General features: G+C 41.8%; 1 protein-coding gene across 1 annotated transcript in view; it reads right to left on the bottom strand.

Annotated features, from left to right (window-relative positions):
• TIGAR (TP53 induced glycolysis regulatory phosphatase) overlaps positions 1 to 20,052 on the bottom strand; it is a 211,176-nt gene that overhangs the window by 7,929 nt on the left and 183,195 nt on the right. The gene's annotated exons all lie outside the window — the stretch shown is intronic.

The following is a 20,052-nucleotide window of genomic DNA, read 5'->3' as shown; positions in this document are numbered from 1 at the left end:
GGAACAGGCAGACTTAAATCAGAAAAACACATTTTTCAACACAATTTTGGCATTTTACTGGGATATACCCCATTTTTACTATTTTTGTGCTTTTAGCCTCCTTCCAGTTAGTGGCAGAAAAGAGTCTGAAACCAATGCTGGATCCCGGACAGCTAAATATTTCTGAAAAGTAGACAATTATGAATTCAGCAAGGGGTCATTTGTGTAGATCCTACAAGGTTTTCCTACAGAAAACAACAGCTGAAATGAAAAAAATATTGAAACTGAGGTTAAAAAAAAAAAAGAAAACAAACAGCCATTTTCTCCATGTTTTACTCTAACTTTTTTCTGAGATGTCATATTTTCAAAAGTAATATACCGTTACGTCTGCTGGACTCTTCTGGTTGCGGGGCTATATAGGGCTTGAAGGTTCATCAAGAACCCTGCGTACCCAGAACCAATAAAGGAGCTGCACCTTGAAGTGGGTTTTCATTGTATTCCGGGTGTACAGCAATTCATTTGGTGAAATATAAAGAGTGAAAAATAGGTATGAAGGAAACCTTTGATTTCCAAAATGGGCACAAGATAAGGTGTTGAGAAGCAGTGGTTATTTGCACATCTCTGAATTCCGGGGTGCCCATACTAGCATGTGAATTACAGGGCGTTTCTCAAATAGACGTCTTTTTTTTACCCACAGTCTTACATTTGGAAGGAAAAAAAGTAAGAGAAAGACAATGGCAAATAACACTTGTTCTGATATTCTGTGTACCCCCAAGTCTCCCGATAAAAATGGTACCTCACTTGCGTGGATAGCCCTAATGCCCCCAACAGGAAATGCAACATGGACACATCACATTTTTACATTGAAATCTGACGTGTTTGTTTGGAGAGTGCCTAGCTGTGGATTTGGCCTCACGCTCAGCCGGCACCTAGAGAAACCTACCAAACCTGTGATTTTTGAAAACTAGACACCTAGAGGAATCCAGGATGGGGTGATTTGTGGGGCTCTCACCAGGTTCTGTTACCCAGAATCCTTTGCAAACCTCAAAATGTGGAAAAAAAACACTTTTCCCTCAGATTTCGGTGCTGCAAAGTTCTGGAATCCGAGAGGAGCCACAAACTTCCTTCCACCCAGCATTCCCCCAAGTCTCCCGAGAAAAGTGTATCTCACTTGTGTGGGTAGGCCTAGTGCCCGCAACAGGAAACACCCCAAAACGCAACATGGACATATCAAATTTTTACATTGAAAACGGATGTGTTTTTTGGAAAGTACCTAGCTGTGGATTTTGGTCTCTAGCTCAGCCAGTACCTCGGTAAACCTACCAAACCTGTCCATTTTAAAAAAAACTAGACACCTAGGGGAACCCAGGATGGGGTACCTTGTGGCGCTCTCACCAGGTTCTGTTACCCCGGATCCTTTGCAAACCTTGATATTTGGCAAAAAAACACCTTTTCCTCACATTTCGGTGATAGAAAGTTCTGGAATCTTAGAGGAGCCACGAATTTCCTTTCACCCAGCATTCCCTCAAGTTTCCCGATAAAAATTATACCTCACTTGTGTGGTTAGGCCTAGTGCCCGCCACAGGAACAGATCACACAACAGTCAATGTTGATCCTTACATGAGGGCAACTGTTGACCCTGGGGGATTCATTCCTGATGCAGGTACTAGGTACAGGCAGTCAAGTGGGGTAGTGTTTTTATTAGGACAGGTGGGGAAACACTGGGTGGTAGGAATTTTGTTGATCCTAGCATATTCCTGTAGTTTGTGTGACATAAATGGAATACAAAATTTAGTTTTTATTCAACATTTCACCTTTGCAGGGTTTTCTGGGTAAGAAAACCTTCAGGAATCCACCCAAGTCACACCTCTGTGGACTCCCCCAGATGTCTAATTTCCAGAAATGTCTGGGTTTGGTAGGTTTCCCTATATGGCCACTGAGCCCAGGACCAAAAATGCAGGTGTCTGCCTTACAAAACCAGGTTGTTTTGTGATAGATAATTTTGATGTCTCCACAATACGATGTGGGCAGTGGAATTTGGGGCTGAACTAAATTGGGGAGCTCCCAAGAGAGCACTCTCTCTGTGCTTGCCGCTGCATGCACCTGCTCTCTGGGTTGGGCTAACCTGCTATTGTCCCGCTGCACAGACTGTGCTTGCGAAGGGACAGCAGGACTGTCTCAATCAATAAGCAATGGAAGATGAGTTATCGAATGGGACTCCAATTGAAAAATCACTCCCACAGTATGCGCGACTGTCCTATCCCTCAAATGCTGTCTCAGTATCTGCTGTCTTAGTCTCTGATCCTACGTCAGAGCAGTCCTCTATAACCTGAGTGAGGGCTTGAGCTGCAGTCATCCAATGAGATGCCTTTTCTGCTACTGGCTAAACTGTCACTCTAAAACACTAGCCTACGTAGACTGTCACAAAATTGCTGGTGGGATGTGTGTGTGCGGGATACGTGCAACAGTAGAGGTCACCTTACCTTTGCTGCTTCCCTCAATCAACACCTTTGAAGACACTCTATTACTTCACCTTGTCACATACCAATCGCCAGTCTTTAGTGCCTCTGGCGCCCAGTCCAACAATCATTACTGGGGCTCCCACTCCCATGACCTCCTCCTTGGATTCCCTCACTACCACCAGACAAAAGTGTCCTTCATCTCTCCATAGCCGCCCCACACCCCCCCGGCAAATACATTTCATTTGTATCAGAGCACAGGTAACAGCTGCCTTTATTAATCTACTCAGCTATTTACATAAAATACAGATTTGATCTTTGCAATAGGCATATAAACCTTCTGCGCTACTTTATAGCATCAAAACTGCCACTAGACAAAAGTCAGATCCTTTTGTAGCACAAACATAATCACAAGACTTACTTGATTTTTTGATTACTGCCTAAAAGCTACAGTTAAAATGCGTCAGTTGAAGTATGTGCATTGCTTTGAAGACGCAAGCTGCAAAGGCAAGAGAACTGGTGGTGAATATATATATGTGAGAGATCACTTTTATATGTGGGTGTGGTTTCCGTGGAGGCCGATCGCAGCTCCCAGGGAAATCACACACACACGTTGACAAAAGTGATCGCTATCTATCTATCTATATAGATATATCTATCTACATAGCTAGATATAGATATATCTACTTACATAGATTTATTCGTATTATTATTTATTTTTTATTTTTATTTTTACATTTTTTAAACCCCCGGGGGCGCGATCACACCCCACCAGGGTTAAACCTACCTTTTATTTTAAAAAAACAAAAAAACAATGCATCCGTCAGGGGTGGGGCATCCGGCCCGTTTTCCGAGGGGGCCGATCCCACAAGTGAAACCCCTCGTGTTGTTTCCTGGCCCAAACATCGGGAAGGCAGTTTGGGCCCATTTTCTGCACTGGAGCCGCTTCCTGCTCCGGTGGGCAAAACAGTTAGTGATGCCGGCGAGCCTTGCAGTGTGCTGATGTCACAAAGGGGTGGGTGGTGGTGGGGGGCAGGAGGGGACATGGAAGATCTTCTGTGTCTCCCAGGTTTTTTTTTAAATTAAAAAAATAATCCTCTGGAAGATTTTTTAACCCCCTCCCTGGTTTCGGCCATTGAGATGACAGCTGTACAGTATGTTAGTCCTGAAAATGATGACTTTTGCCTGTACACTTTTAGGTCTGCTCTCGGGTAAGAAGAGACCCTTGATAATGTATTCAAAATAAAGTGTCTAGTTTTACACATAGCCTGTAAGTAAAGATTTACCCTTTACAAACTCAACCTTTCTACCAGCATAAAGGATCCACTGAGCCTCGCCAATTACTTTACCACAGCATACATTCTCCTTAGAGGAATCCCACAAACGGCAGTAACCTTTGCAGCGCAACTCTTTTGCGATTACAAGAAGGCATGCACAAGCCAGTCCAGCCCCATCACTGCCATTTCTAGCACAAGCCCAACATCTAGGGCCTGTTGGGACCACCACATTGTTAAGGAAAGGGTGTGCACAGGCCAAGAGGGAGGTATTTCACGCCCATGCATTTGATACCCGAACCCACATCAGAGCTTCGCCCAACGGCATGGACTTGTTCTTCATGTCCACGATGACACCTACTCCCAACCTTGTCTACAGGCCAAGGGATGATAACTTATAAGTCACAGTTTCCAAAAAAATTAAAAGTCTTTTTTTTGTTACAATGGAAGATAACAGCTTTCTAGATGCCCCAGTGATGGTGCCTTGCCTACGGAGAAGGAACCAGTGCTCTTTAACCTCTCTCCTTGTTTCCCTTAACATTGATGTCTTTCCCAATGATGGGGGAAATATTTGTGACAAAAACAAAAAAATAAATTATACCAAGAAATAGGGCTTAGGATGGCTGGCATATACCCTGGTACTCCTTCATTCTCAATAAAATGACTCTAGCTACCTCCTTGCCCTCTATGCCATTGGGAACATGGAAGTAGGACTGGCTCCAGGGTATCTGTCAGTCTTTAGGATGAAGGAGAGTCAACAAGTGACTGGCACTCTGAGGTGTTGTTCGAAACTGCTAACAAAATACCAAGACAATGTTCACTTTCCCAGGTCCTCCTTATCTCACATATATTAAAGCGCAAGGAGATCTGTGGAAGGTGACAGCTAGCTAATGCGCTGTCCGCAATTTTGAGCAGGATCCAGAGACAGTCAACATTTGTTTCTAACATTAAAATTGACACCCCCACCTAATTACCACCAGGCAAGGATGGGTTTCTGGGGGCATATTTGTACCTAAAGTTGTTAATAGATATATGCATGTTAAATTAGGAAACGTGTTTGGGTCCCCCTTATGGCAGTTAAAATCTATGAACCAATCTGCAAGTAGAAAACATAATTTTCGTACTGTGTTTGCTGGAGTTTCAATGCAAAAATTTGTTTTCCTCTGAGTGTTCTGTCAACTGTAGCCAGGAACAGTTTTCATGGCAGTATTCTCATCAGGAAAACCTGACCCGAATCACAGTTCAGCCTTGGAGTTCCTAAGAAATAAACATTTGGATGCTAGTGGATGTAAGCGACAACATGTCAATGGCTCACAGTGAAACAGGGATATCAGAAGGAGATCAGGCTGGGCCCTGACTCTTGGATGCAAATGGAATGAGAGCCCAAAAGAAACAAGCATTTGTAATGCAATCTGTCTAGTATTTGCTCCAGTTAGAGCTACTGGCGTTGTAAATTCCTAACTGGACTTTTCTTGCCACATAAATTGAAAATGAAATGTAAAACATTCGTTGACAAAAGCAAGCTGATTCAAGCGCCACGACCGCCATGAGCATGAGCGTGAAGGACAGACACAAAAAGAAAAAGAAGTTTGCCCACAGTCAAACATATCAGCAATCGTGCATTTATACCTGTAACAGGGTCAGTCCGCAAGGCGGTAACAAAACTGTCCCAAGGAGGGACAAATGTAAAGCATTTACCAATGATAACAAAGGATTTTTGAAAGGCAAGCCCACGAACAATTGAAAGTGATGGACTTGAGATGGGCGTGGTTAAAAGTCCACAATACTAACAACAGCTCAAAGCGCTTGTGTGCTCGACCTAAAAAAGGACCAGGCAAGACCTTAATTTAAGGACTCAATAAATTCCCCTGTCCAGTTATTGATGATGCCTAGTTAATGTAGAAAAACTAACAATAAATTGTTAATAGTTGTACAAAAACCCATTGCTAGTGACATCGGTATACTGACTCTAGCATTATCAGACAATGGGGGGGGGGGGCATTAAGAGTCTGGCGGACAGAAAAGGCTGTCTGTCAAACTCCTATGGTCAGGTTGTCGCTGCTGTGGCCGCCTTCCCACGGGCCCCATTATGAGTTTCCCTTTGGGTCCACCCGCTGGCCCAGCGGGAAACAGCCTACAACATTGACTATGGCTCATAACTGTGCCGGCGGCAATGCTGCAGTGCGAAGGGTGCAGCATCACCTGTTGCGCTGAACTGCACGACGGGGCTGGCCATAGGGGTCCTTGCACTGCCCATGCCAAGTGCATAATCTGTGCCGGGGTCGCCTTGGGCCCCCCCCCCACCCCTCCCCCATGTCAGCCGGCCTTTACATGTCAGTGCTACTGCCATGTAAAATCTGGCAGAGGGGTCACAATCGCCAGGGCAGCGCTGCTTTGCCAAATTAGGACCGCCAGCACCACCTGTCCCTCCTGTGGAGAAAAACTGGAGGGGCTGGCAGTCTGATTGTAGCACAACCGTCCACGGTCGTAATGAGGCAGTCAGACCTCCGCCAAAGCTGCGGACCACCGCTTTGATGGCGGTCAGACCGCAATCCTGGTGGTCTGGAGACCTCCAGGGTCCTAATGACCCCTATGTCTGAAAGGAGTTGTTTTCTTGCTACATAAATTGAAACTGACCATGTTATAGCACTTCCTCTTTGTTGTATGCTCTAACTATAATCAATTATCATTTAGGTAAATAATAATTTTCTTTGATGAGCTTAAACTTGGTGGGATTCTAAAATTGGTAATACAGATAGGCCACCGGTCATGTTACTTTTATTCAGCTTCATGCATCCTTTTAATGAACAATAAAATAAACAACAGATAATACACACAAAAATAGCAACTTACAAAACAGTAAAATGTCTTTACATTTCACATGGACAAAGACATTTTTAAATAATACACATGCCCCTCAAAATTTTCTTCAATCGAGGAGATGAACATATAAAGGCATAATCATAACTAGAAAATGCAGACACTTCAGCAATAAGTCTATAATCTTAAAGTGCTATATTGCGCAAAATATTAAAAGTTACTATGCATAAACTTTATAGGCCCGAAAGATGCACACACATTGGGCTTGTCACCTGAGGCTCCGAGTTCTGATTTAATCTGCTGTTTCCAGTTATCATGTTCGCCTGTCCAAAGATACTTCAATATACTGAGGAAACTCCCATATTTATTGCATTATCATCTGCGTATTCCGTACTAGTGCACTACTCACAGTTCTTAATACATTTAGCTGTCGGAAGGGTGAGATTTTGCCTTCAACTTCATCGGAAGTCGTATTTCTTGACGCTTGGCCTGATTTTCCACATGCGTGTACGGCAACATTCTTCTGGCACGAGCGCACTAAGCGCGAGCAGAGAGTGCGCGTGCGTTCTGCCTGCTCGTCTATCACGTGGTTTATGTTTATCCTGTAACCTAGCAACTGGAGTGCTCACACGGAAGAGCCTTCTTCTGTGGAGCTGCTGCTAGGCAACAAGAGGAAATTTTGCTGTTATCTTTTTAAATTCTCCGTCCGAATGTGTTCACGTTTGCTTTTGGGTGTAAAATGAAAACGACTGTGCCAAAAAAACAGCAAAATTGAACTTATAAAATTGTGGGGCAGTCTAAAATTAAAACGACCCTCCCAAAAGCACAATCAAGTTGAACATAAAGAATTGTGGGGCAGTTTGACAGTGATTGACTCTTTCTTGTTCATAACACATTATCCATAATTCAGCAAAAATAAAGGAACAACGTGATTTGCAGTATGCAATCTGCCACTGCTCCTCCACCATTTTTAGAGACACCTGGAGAACCACCTGTGTCATGGTCTCAATGGTTCGACGCGTTTGAAACTTATCTAGGGGCTATCGGGGCCTCACGTTACAGACCTGAGAGGAAAAAGTTTCTATTATTACATTCCCTAGGATTTGAAGGTCGAGAAACTTTGAAACATCTCCCAGATGTCGAAGTTGCGGAAGGCGAAGAATTGGACGAATATCAGGAAACAGTAAAAAAACAAACTTGTTCTGAGATTTGACAAACAGCCAAGCCTCGTTGTATTACGCCACAAGTTCTTCAAGAGGGCCCAGTTACAAAGCGAATCTATTGATGAGTTTGTCAGTGCACTTCATAAATTGTGTGCACAATGCCAGTTTGGCGCATTCCCAGATCAACTTGTCAGGGACAAGCTTATAGGGCATTGTGTTGACAAACGCATCCAGCAAAGACTACTTACGATGGGGGACCCTTCACTTGAAGAAGTGATCAAGCAAGCTAAGAGCATTGAACTGGCTCAAGCATCTCTTAAAGAACTATCAGCTCAACGCAAAGAAGAAGAGAAAGTTAGTGTCAGCGTCGTCTCTACAGGCAAAGAACATAAGACTATGAACAATCAATTTTTCAAACAAAACAATATTTGTTTTAGATGTGGAAATTTCCCACATGTGAAAGACTCTAAAGGTTGTCCAGCTAAGAGTGTTGTGTGTCACAAATGCGGTTGTTTAGGCCACTTTGCTAAGGTGTGTCAGAGTACTGTGAGCAAGAATGTCAAAGTTAACAGTGTGTGTGAAGCCAGTGAGGTATCAGACCAATATTTGGAGAATGAGTTCCGTGATATGATTGGGGTGGTCACGGAAGAACAAGCTGTCTCAGAGAATCCTGAGGAGTGTGTAGACCCCTATGTAGATATTGCTGTGGGTGGCAAAATGCTTCATCTGCTTGTGGATTCTGGTGCATGTATCACCATGGTGATGTCAGACTTGTTTAAGAAAACACGGGGTTCTAGGAAATTATTTCCACCTGACAGAGCTCCGGTTTCCTATGAAGGTAGGAGGATAGAACTTGAGGGTTTCATTGAAGATATATTGGAATTCAAGGGGCGCAAGATCTGGGGAAAAGTGTATGTTGCAGTCAAGGGACTTAACATTTTAGGTTGGTTCCACCAAGGACTCTTTGGTATGGTGCTGAGACCGTGTACCAGTGAGCAGGTAATGGTAGTTAAAGACTGTGGTGGTTTAGATCTACAAACCCTGCATAAGATTTTCCCCAGTGTGTTTGAGAAAAAAATTGGGATGTATCAAGGGCTTCAAACATAGAATCAAAATCAAACAGGGCGCCATTCCCATTAAACACAAATTGAGAACGATCCCTTTCAGCTTGAGGGAGCACCTTAAACTGGAATTGGAAAAATTACAATCGTCTGGGGTAATTGAACAGGTGGAGTCTAGCCTGTGGTTGTCTCCCATTGTGGTCACTTGCAAACACAGTGGCGAAATGCGCTTGTGTGTTGACTTAAGGAGCCTGAACAAGGAGATCTGGATTGACTCTTTTCCGTTGCCCAGAATTAATGATTTGTTGGAGAAATTCAATGGTGCTGAGTGGTTTACCAAGATTGACTTGGCTTCGGCGTACCACCAGGTGGTCCTTGAAGAAGACTCTAGACATTATACTGCTTTTAATACGCCTTTTGGTACTTTTCAATTTCGCAGGATGCCTTTCGTTCTTGCTTCAGCAGCTTCAGTTTTTCAGCACATCATGTCACAACTAATGAGGGATATTGAAGGGGTCCTGGTGTTTCAGGATGATGTACTTATTTTTGCCAAACACTTAACAGAACACGACACAGTGCTTAAGATAGTTTTACAGGTTTTTGAGGAGAATGGTGTGGTTGTAAAAGATGAAAAGTGTGAATTTTGGAAAAGGGAGGTTGAGATTTTGGGAGACATTGTTTCATCAGAGGGTGTCAAACCAAGACCTGGACTAGTTGATGCTGTTCGTAATTGTCCCCCCCCCAAGAAATAAGGACGAGCTGCGCTCTTTTGTGGGGTTATGGGAGTTTTATTCCAGGTTTATTCCTAATTACGCCTCCAAGATGAAGTCTTTGTCTAATATGTCGAAAAATAGTGTTGCATTCATTTGGGACAAAGATTGTCAAGACACGTTTGATTTAGTGAAATATGAAATGACCAATGCTAAAGCACTACGTTCATATGATCCCCTTTTTACGTGTAAGATAATGGTTAATGCCAGCAAGTATGGGTTAGGTGCTGTTCTAGTCCAAGATACTAAACAAGGAGAAGCCACTATTAGTTATGCATCTAGACTGTTGAGAGAAGCAGAGTTGAATTACTCTGTAATAGAAAAGGAATTATTGGCGTGTGTCTAGGCAAGTGAAAAGTTCAGAAGTTATGTTTGGGGAAGAAGGTTTGTGATTGTGACTGATCACAAACCGCTACTTTATATTCTGAGTAGTGACAAAACTAATTATACTACCCCGCGTATTGCTCGACTTACTACAAAACTGTTGCAATACAACGTAGAGATTACGTTTTTACCTGGTAAACTTAATGTAAGAGCTGATTTCCTCTCTAGATTACCCATTGAGGAGTTGGATGATTTTGATTCTGAAGATGATAGAGAACATTCTTTGTTGCCAGTGTGGATCTTCCAGTGTCCAAGGCTTATGGCAAAACTGATTGGGAGATAGCGGTCCATGATGATCCGGTTTTAGCCCAAGTTAAAGAATTTGTGATCAATGGGTGGCCAAAAGAAAACAATGTTTCCTTACCTTTACAACCATTTTGTAAAGTTGCGGACGAGATTTCAATAGAAGATCAGATACTTTTGAGAGGTGCGAGGTGTATTCCTCCGTACGGTATTCGTTCTGGTTTGATAAATTCAGCACATGAGGGTCATTTTGGGGCGACTATGACCAAAAGGAGGTTAAGAGAGAGTCATTGGGGGCCATCTATGGATAAAGATGTAGATGTGGTGGTCAAAGCGTGTGTGATTTGTAATTCTGCAGAGAAGGGGCTGAAAGTATGTACGCCGCCGTTGCACCCTATTGATGTTCCGGAAAGACCTTGGTTGAAGCTTGGCGTTGACATGATAGGACCATTTAACTTTCTCCCTCACAATTTGCGATATGCTTTTGTTCTCATGGATTATCACAGTAGATGGCCAGAGGTTCGTTTTTACACCGCTCCATCAGCGACCAATGCAGTTAATTTCCTTAAAGAGGTTTTTATGCACAAGGGTTTCCCAGAAGCCATTATTTCTGACAATGGAGTACAATTTGTTAATTCTGAAATTGTTTTTTTTTTTTTTTTAACAGCAATCTGACATTAGACATTTGAAAAGTTCTTTATATCATCCCCAAACCAATGGTTTGGTCGAAAGAATGAATTGGGTAGTTGGAGACTGCATAAAATGGGCTAGACACAATAATTATGACATCCAAGAGGCGGTTAGCACCATGTTGTGGGTTTATTGTTCCACACCTCATTCATTGACTAAGGTGCCTCCTTTTGAAGCGTTAAGAGGTCGCAAACCAACTTCCATTTTGTTTCCATCCTGGTAGCAAGTTCATTGAAAAACAAAGGAATGAGTGTAAGGAAGGGTGTGGTCAGGTGGGAAAATGTGGAGTCACGACAGGAACGCATGAAGAAGAGATACGATGCGATCAAAGCCACCAGGTTGCGTGTGATTTGCCCCTGAGATTTAGTGCGAATAAAAAAAGTATGTTTGTTAAAAAAGGTGATGCTGGTTTCAGTAAACCTGTTAGGGTGAGAAACGTTTGTGGGAGTGCGGTTATGGTTGATGGTGGTCAGTGGTGGAACTTATCGAAGGTTGTAAAGTTATCCGAGGACCCTTCTCCAAGTGCTAATTGTGAGTGTGATAGTAGTGAGGAGTGTAAGTGGTTGTAGGGGAAGTCCTATGATACGTGTCCAAGATTCGTTTAAGTCCAGTACTCAAAGGTCAGCTATGGAATTAGCAGATGGGTGTCTACGTAGATCTACCCGGGAAAAGTTTTTACCATGGAAAGTAAGGTCTGATGAGTGATATCTTCTGGTTTAAGACTTCTCTATTCTTATAATGGAGTTCTCACAAAGTTTTGTTTGTTTTTTTTTTTTTTTTTCTTGTAGAATATGTGGGATGTTTGTGCCACTCAGAAATTTTGCCCATTCATATTTCTCTAGTAGTTATTTATTTATGTGTTTTTTGTTGTTTATTATTATTATTTTTTTAAAAGGGGAGAGATGGTATGTTATGTATAATACTGTAATTGGAATGCGGGGCTCGGGGTGGTATGGAATGTGGAATGGGGAGCTCGTGGGGACGGATCGGCAGTGAGCCAACAACGCGTGTTGAGGGTGGCTCCTGTATTTCTTCTCAAATAAACATATTTATGCACTTACCTCGTCTCGCCGAGTCTCCGAATCGCAACATAATTTTATGTACTTTTCAAGTACAGCGGGCAGAAGAACATAAAATATTCAGGAGTTTCTTTAACATCACAGCAAAATTGACAATTAACACACTACCATTCATTAAGTTATGTCTTGTATCTGCAAATGGAAATATCCATTCGTACTCGAAATTACATGTAGTAATTATTTAAATTAACTAGTGTTAGCAAGTCAAATGATTTTGCTAGTGTCTCATGTTCTGATATTAATACAAGATGTAAACAGCTTGGAATCACATTATTTGGTTACCCACGTTTAAAACTTACAACCAGATTTTTTTTTTTTACTTCTGGCGTCAGCCATGACCTTTGGATTTTACTAACATATCTATAACATACTTGCACCTAGTGGTTTTCAGCCACCTCTCTTCGTCCATTGGACTGTTGTGTTGTTCGCATTTTGTTTCTGCCCTCTACAGCAAATGGGCAGCAGTCAGGCTACTGAAGCCACTGGTTAACTTCCGTTTGAGTGAGTGCATTTTGCTCCATCACAAGGAGCACATCCACACACAAGCTAGTTCCCTTTGTGCCACTGTTTTAGTTTTTACTTTAGAATTATTACTTTATTGTTGCCTGTGTTCAGAGCCTGATGTGATAGCTTGATGCATCTGATGCACATTCCATAGTAATCAGTTCCCACTTCCTGACAAAGCTGTTGTAAATTCATTTTGGAGTGTTTTGCTTTTCTGACTGCTGCTATTTCACAACACTCCAGATTGTGTCAATTTTTAACTGTTATTTAAGTTATCCTCTTTTTACTTTCTCGCCTCTCTTTTCTTCTTACTGTTTTGCATTCTTTTTTTCCTTGTTTCTTCCCTTCTTGCCGTCTTTCTTTCTCAAAGACAAGAGGCTTGCAGCCAATGCCAAACCTATTACTTATTAGGTCAAGAATGTTTCATTTTACTAAAATTAGGTGTATAACAGTTATTTATATAGGTTTCAGGCAAACTTCATCCATTAGTCTATGGCTGGTGTCATTCACATTTTTCTTTCACCCACTCCAGCATGCATTAAGGGGCAGTTTATGAGCCCACTTTAGCCACTGCCCGACTTCACTACAAGATACAGCACTGAGTCCCTTCAGAAGAAACACATTTGCACAGAAAGTAGTTATCTTCAGTGCCAGGGAGTACTATGGTAATGTGTGTTTCTTGAGCACCCCCCCCCCCCCCCCCCCAAAAAAATGAGAAAACAAAACAAGAATTGCAAGATGGCTAGCAGACAACACTAGAACTCTTGGCTTTGCCAATGCCTGTTTCATTATTGGTATTCCTATGCGGGTTATCCTTTCTGGATCAGGATTAAAATGTGATAGAATTATGTTCATTAAAATTACTTCACAGCCATAAATCATGGATTTGCAGCCACACCTGTAATATTATCTACTGCTCTCAGTGTGTCAGACTTTGACTGAATACTTATTCAATGAAAACAGGTCTAACAGCTAACTCTCCAATATCTTTTAATCCCAACTCCATTAGGACTAGAACTGTTGACGGAGTCTGTGAGAGCCATTAAATCTTGTAGGAATATGCACACTTGGATTTTTAAGCACCTGACACTTTTGTGCCTCCATACCTCTGCCCCATGTAAAGTTGAAGTGCACACTTATTGTGCTTTGTTGCATTCTATAGTCTGCCCCCTGTGACAATAGAAACTTTAAAGGAATGCCAGCAAGGGGTGGAGCTGAGACCCCATTAGCTGATGCGACCAGGGGCTGGTGGATGACGCCATTTTGTATTGTCAAAACATGCTGTGCAGGAGGGTTGGGACAGGGGTGGTAAGGTGATGTGTCACCCCAGGACTGGTTAGGTGTGCTTATTTTCTGGAACCTTCCTCTCCTCTTTATGAACTCTTGCACTAGAGGAAGACTTTTTTTTTTTGTAGCTGCGAAAGTTCTACCTACCACGCTGCTGGATCTTGGGACTATCATGAAGCTCTGAAAGGAGGAACCCCCTGACTGCTACTCAGGACCCAGGACTCTTTCCAGCTGATACCAGAAGCAGGGGGTCTCCCCAAGGGCCAGTGAGGTTGGCCCCTCTTATTCTCCCTGAGGACCAGTTGGGGAAGCGCTGGACTTTTCTGTGTCCACCAACAAAACAAAAGAGAACTGGAAAATGGAGCGTAGAAGACCAGCTTTTGAAGGCCTGCACCATTGTGGATAGAGCTTGCCACCAGGAGCATTTCGCAACAACCCTGCTCACCTCCAAAGAGGTGAAGTACAATGATCCGAGGATCGTTCAAATCGGCCCAAAGGAGCCCGAGTTATGGCATTTTAAAGTTTGGCGACCTTTGACCTATTTTCCTCCCTCGGAGTGTAAGGCTCTGCAGCAATATGATCCAATTAACCCGAGGTGGACCAGCGCAAGGAAGCTGTGTCAACAAGTAAGGGAAGAGGACGTGTATGGCACCCCTCCTCATTTCCCTATTTGGCCCGGGGACCCTCTCCACCTGGCTGGTTTGTGCTGCAGGGACTGCGACCCCGACCCGAGTACTTTTAGCACTGTTGCGCTTTCCCAAGATTTTAAGGATGGGGAGAGTGCTGTTGCACTCTCTCCACAGGAGGCAGAAGAGGCCCGGCGCCCCACTCCTGGACCCCACTGTGCATTTGGAAGACGAGGAGAGTGCTGCCGTACTCCACCCACATGTGGTTCACTCTCCCCGTGTTTAGAGGCAGTGGGAGGCGTCCAACAAAGCACACATCTGCCCGCTGGAGCAGGCAGAGACAGAGAAGGACTGCCGGCATGAGGAGCTGTCGAGGGCAGCCGGGGTTGCACTCCCCAAGCAAAGAAAAAAAAAAACAAGGAACTACGTGGTGCAAGGACGTTTTAACTATTAAAAGAACCAACAAAGAAAACACCACAGCTCTCCCTGCCACAGTGAGAGCCACTACTATGATATTCACTGCTTTTCAGAGACTCACCCCATAATGCTGTGCGGGGCATTTATTTAAAACACAGTTTTGCTCATAACTCAGCCTGTGGTGGCCCTAGAACGATGGGGGCCAACACCAAACTGTTCATCACACCATGATCTTTCTCCTTCATCTTCTGGGTCCTCACCCTAGGTTGGGGAGGCCCACAATCATCACCTGTCCTGCTTTATGATTAATTTTTCAAGCTCTCCCAAGGCTAGAACTTTTGCTCTACAGCTGGGAGTAGTTTGCCCTATAGGGACCTTGTGTATGATAAACATTACTAGGCCTTCCTAGGCCTTCCAAGCCTTCTAAAATGATAATGCACTGCTCATGTTGGCTGATTGTATGGTTACACTGCAATGCTTTTTCATCATATTCTTTGACTATGATGCTCTCTAGGGTTGCAGTTACTGTCATTACAGTTACTGTCAAGTATATGAAAGGATGTACCAACATAAAATTACTTCCTGATAAATGTTCTATTGGGTTTTCATGATGACATTTTATCTTTTATTGATACATCATTATCACAATTATGACAATGATTTGTGCCAAAGTGATATAGTTGTTGAAACTCACTTGATATGTTTTTGGTGACCCCTCTATGCTATCTATAGTGTGTTCTATCTCCGATGTATATTTGTAAATTATTGTGCAGAATTTGGTAGTGTGTGTAATAAATGTACTTTTCCTTTTTCTAAAGAAAAAGTACTGACTAGACAATCATTTATCGAGTGTAATTGCGTGGCAGTGATAAGTGATTACTAGCTCATATCACCTCCCTTGAGGTAGGCCTTAGACTACTTCACCTCGCTAACCTGTGAGAGTCAAGTGCTACAATTGGGTATTTGGTTCCCACTGAGGACAACTGAGGAACTATTACTTGTGCTGGCTAAACAACTAATAAACCAATATCCAACATGCATCCTCACAGATGACACAAGACAGAAAAAACCACTCCGGCATTTCAACCGCAGACTTCTCAAGCAGTCTTGTACCTCGAACTATAATTTGTCTCCACCACTCACCTACCTAAATTCCTATATTAACCACTGCACAAAACACACAAAAATCCTTCTAGTTAATCAGTCCTCAGCTATGCAAAGTTGAGCTTGGACCAAATACATTATAACCCTGAGTTCAGAACCTAAATCAAATATAGCATAACATACACCACCCTGCGTCAATCACACTCGCTCAAACTTTGATATCTTAATAGATAATGACCAAAAACTACAAAAATAATGCGCAGTGTTTTATTTTCACCAACACTGCAAAATCCTTGGCCCCTTTAATGAATAATATCTGAATCAAAGTGACAGGCGGGTGTCAACAAAATCATGAAAATACCCAAGGGAAATGGCATCAAAGAATTTGCTTAAAAGAGCATCAAATCAGATACCATGACATTTTTTCCTAGGTATAATGCTTGCCACAAAAATAATGGGAAATCACACGTATTAGTGGTAAAAATTAAGTCTATTTAAACCACTAGGTTTGTTAAACTATACACTTTCTTATTAACAATCGTACAATTCCTATCACTTTCATCTACACCATTTAAAGCCAATAAAAACCTTCTGCACAAGTTACATGAAAAAAACTGCATGTTCAATACAAGTTGTATTGCGTCTATCCTTGACACTATTACATTTTTCTTAAAAATAGTTTTTAAAAAACATCTGAAAGATAAAAAGTATAACCAATTAATTATAACACACACTTGCGAGCAACGCACACCTAAGCCACAAGTACAATTCCCCTCAGCATCCCGAATATTTAACTTTCTCACAGCCAGAGCAATGACCGGATTCAACCCCCGAACGAAATTTTAATATTACCAGTCTCATTGCTTTGTTCAGTATATTGGACAAGTATGGAAATGTTACAACATTTTTCCAGGATTGTCTAAGGAGGAAAGTGGAGTTCTTAGAGTTTAAGTAATTCAAGTTTCTTTTCCTTGGCTCCACAGTGCATCTTTCATTTAATTCCCTTTTTTTGTCATTTGTAGTGGGGCTTCACAATTAAAATCCTGTATGTCAAAATATTTGTATCAATTTTAGCAAATTTTCTCTTACTTCTCCTTCCCACACTAGCTCACTATTATAAATGTCCTTAGCACACAGCGATGATACTTTTATTTTGCAAGATGTTATCTGTTTCTGCAAAAAATTAGGCTGTGAAGATGCAATGGTATTCCACAGGTTCAACTTTGTTTTCGCTCGTATTGCTTAATCATAATTATGGGAGCAGTCCCAGGAGCCTTTTTTTTTTTTAGGACATCTACTCTTCAGTTTCCCCCAGTCATATCTAGACTCTAGGCTTAAAACCTCCACCTCATATAGCAGTAAGGGAGGAACCACTGCTGGGGAGTAGTTCAGTTGAAGTGCTTCCAAAGACTCTTAAATGACTTTACCCTGCCCCTCCTCCCCACCCACCCACTGTGGGCATCACCCAGGTTTTTAAATTACCTAGGTGCAGCTTCCATAGAAGCTTATTAGTGAATGTCATACCCATATATTTATAAAATAAAGCCTCTTTCACAGCCATTTCTCCAACTGTCCGGCCTAAAGAGTTTGCAGTTTTTAACCTATAACCAACATGCTAGTTTTTTTAAATATATTAATAATTAACGTGTTGGCCTGACAGTACTTATGGAAGATGCTCAGTTTTCTTTGCAAACCCACCTGGATTACATTCAAGATGTCTAAATCTGCTCACAGTAAAGATGTGCTGCCACCCTTATTCTTGGGAGGAGTTAGTAAGTAGCCTGTAAGATTGCAGGTAGGTCTGCTAAGTACAGTGCAAATGGAGTTGGGGCAAAAATACACTCCCTGCCTTAAACCATTTTAAATTGGAAATTTTCTGGGAAAGTGAGCCCATCTTATCCATTAGTACGTTGGCCCAAGTACCATGATGTAGCTCTTGCAGTTAAGCCAGCAAGCTACTGGGGAGTTTCATGATACCTAATTGGTTTCCATAGAATAGCTTGGTCTACTGGAGCAAAGGCAGCACAGATATCCCTTGAACTAATATCATTTATATGATTCCCAACATAATACAAATACTGAACAGACCAACTGCAGCCTTCACCTAGCACGGAAATCATAAACTCTGTTCAAAGATGTATGATTTCAAGACACCAGATGTGTTAAATCTCATTCAAATCAATAAACAACCATGGAAATCAAGCAAGAATTAGGCTTAAATGTAAATTATTATAACACAGATCATCGCTAGCAAATCTACCTGTCATCTTTGCTATGAACCACGATAAATAGCTTGCCATAGAAGCTCTTGAACATACTTGGTTCAGCTGATCAGAAATGTAGCAAAGACACTTTCCCTGTAGGGCATTCACCTATTTGAATGGTGTCCTAGATAATTTGCGTTTATGACACTGGCCTACAAATGTAAATTTCACTCTGTGCAGCATGAAACAGATCAACAGTTCCCAGTGCACATGCCCTCATCCACAAACATGGTAATATATAAGCTAACCCAAGTTGTTGCATTTTCACATTATTAAAAAAAAAACAAGAAAAGTAAATAAATGCAAAACATGTCAGTGCAAGTCATGAGGTATTTTGTGGCTTATTCCGATCCCAGGAGAGGCGCAGCTTACACAGTCCACAAAACATGTAAAATGAGTCAATTTAGTTCTATTGATGATATTGCTCTTCAATGAGGTGGTGTGTAACATAGGCTTGCATTTCTAGTCCGAGATAGTGGCACACTGCCAATCAGAAAGTACACCCTACAAGTATAAAATCTCAGCCAGTCAGGTCAAGACAGGTTTCCTCAATTGAGGTAAGACTCAAATTTTGCTAGAAAGATTAGATTTGTCCTCCTCCCAGGATGCATGTGCTACCACCTGAGAGAGCTTAATCTAAATATTACCTATTTTAGACGTGAAATGCTTATACTTAACAATGCTGCATTAATAATATTATTAATTGAAACGTATTTTAAACGTGGAGAATTATCGTATGCATATACTAATATCAACTATAAGAAATGATTGCTTGTATTATGATTAATTGAATATGTTAACACGTACGAAGATTGCATTTATTAGAATCAATAAGCCTTAAGTTAGCGTAAGTCGAAGAATTAGCTGTGTAGCTCTCATATTAAAGCATATTTTCTGTTTCTCCAGTGGACTGACTCGCAAAAGGCCATGACCCAGCATGTGTTCTCTCCTTTGTTTTATGTATCAAAATTAGGTTTCTTCCCATCCGCATGCTAGCTGCTTTAGTATAAGTTTTATACTTTTTGCAACATTGACTGAAACATCCAAGGACACTCAACCATGGAAAAGAGAACTTTTGACCCGAAGAATGTGCCAGAGAATGAAGTAACCCCGGATATGCCACCTACGAAAAACGTCAATTATGAAGACCAATCAAAGTGTTATAAATTATCATAAGATGGCAAATGCATTACTTAATGTATAATTTGATAGGTTAAAGATAGTGGGGTGAAGCGACTGTCCAATAAAATTTTGGGGGAAGGTATCACAAAAAAGGGATAAAAACTCATGACACAGGAGACTCGGGAGATCTAGGTAGGGAATGATATTGATTGCATCCAGAAACTGTCACTCCGTTTGGTGACTTGAGACTTAATAAAACCATCCTCACCCTTTAGTTTGCCCCATTACACTTTCCTCCTTATGAGGGAAGTGCCCCCTGTCCTTAGACTAGATAGACTGACGACGATCCAACTGATGTCCTGAAGACGAAGTCTGATCCTGTATGCTGACTCATTCCGAGGAGGGTAATTATGACAGTTGCTCTTGTAATTTGTCTATTTGCTTTTCCTTTCTAGGTACCAACTGCTGTATTTTTGGATAGAGACCATAGTTAGATATTTTCTAAATTAGTGTTCTAAATTGTTTTGCATGAAGCCCAACATGCTGATGCTAATTAGTGGTTAGATTAGACACTGACCTTGACTGACGCAACAGACGTGACTGACGCTGTACTATTCTGAACTGGGTTTATATGATGTTCTATGATTTCTGATCTATGTACCTCTTATGTTAGTGTCTTAATGGTTGTGATCTTCGCATTGTCAAAATCTTATCACAGCTGCCATATCGTGACTATGCTCTTTTGCTTTTTGGTTTTGAGATTAATACATTTGCTATTAGATTGAAATCAATAGGGAATAAAATTC

Source organism: Pleurodeles waltl, chromosome 4_1, assembly GCF_031143425.1.
Source record: "Pleurodeles waltl isolate 20211129_DDA chromosome 4_1, aPleWal1.hap1.20221129, whole genome shotgun sequence".
NCBI lineage: Eukaryota > Metazoa > Chordata > Amphibia > Caudata > Salamandridae > Pleurodeles > Pleurodeles waltl.
This window is presented reverse-complemented; position numbering and strand designations above follow the sequence as displayed.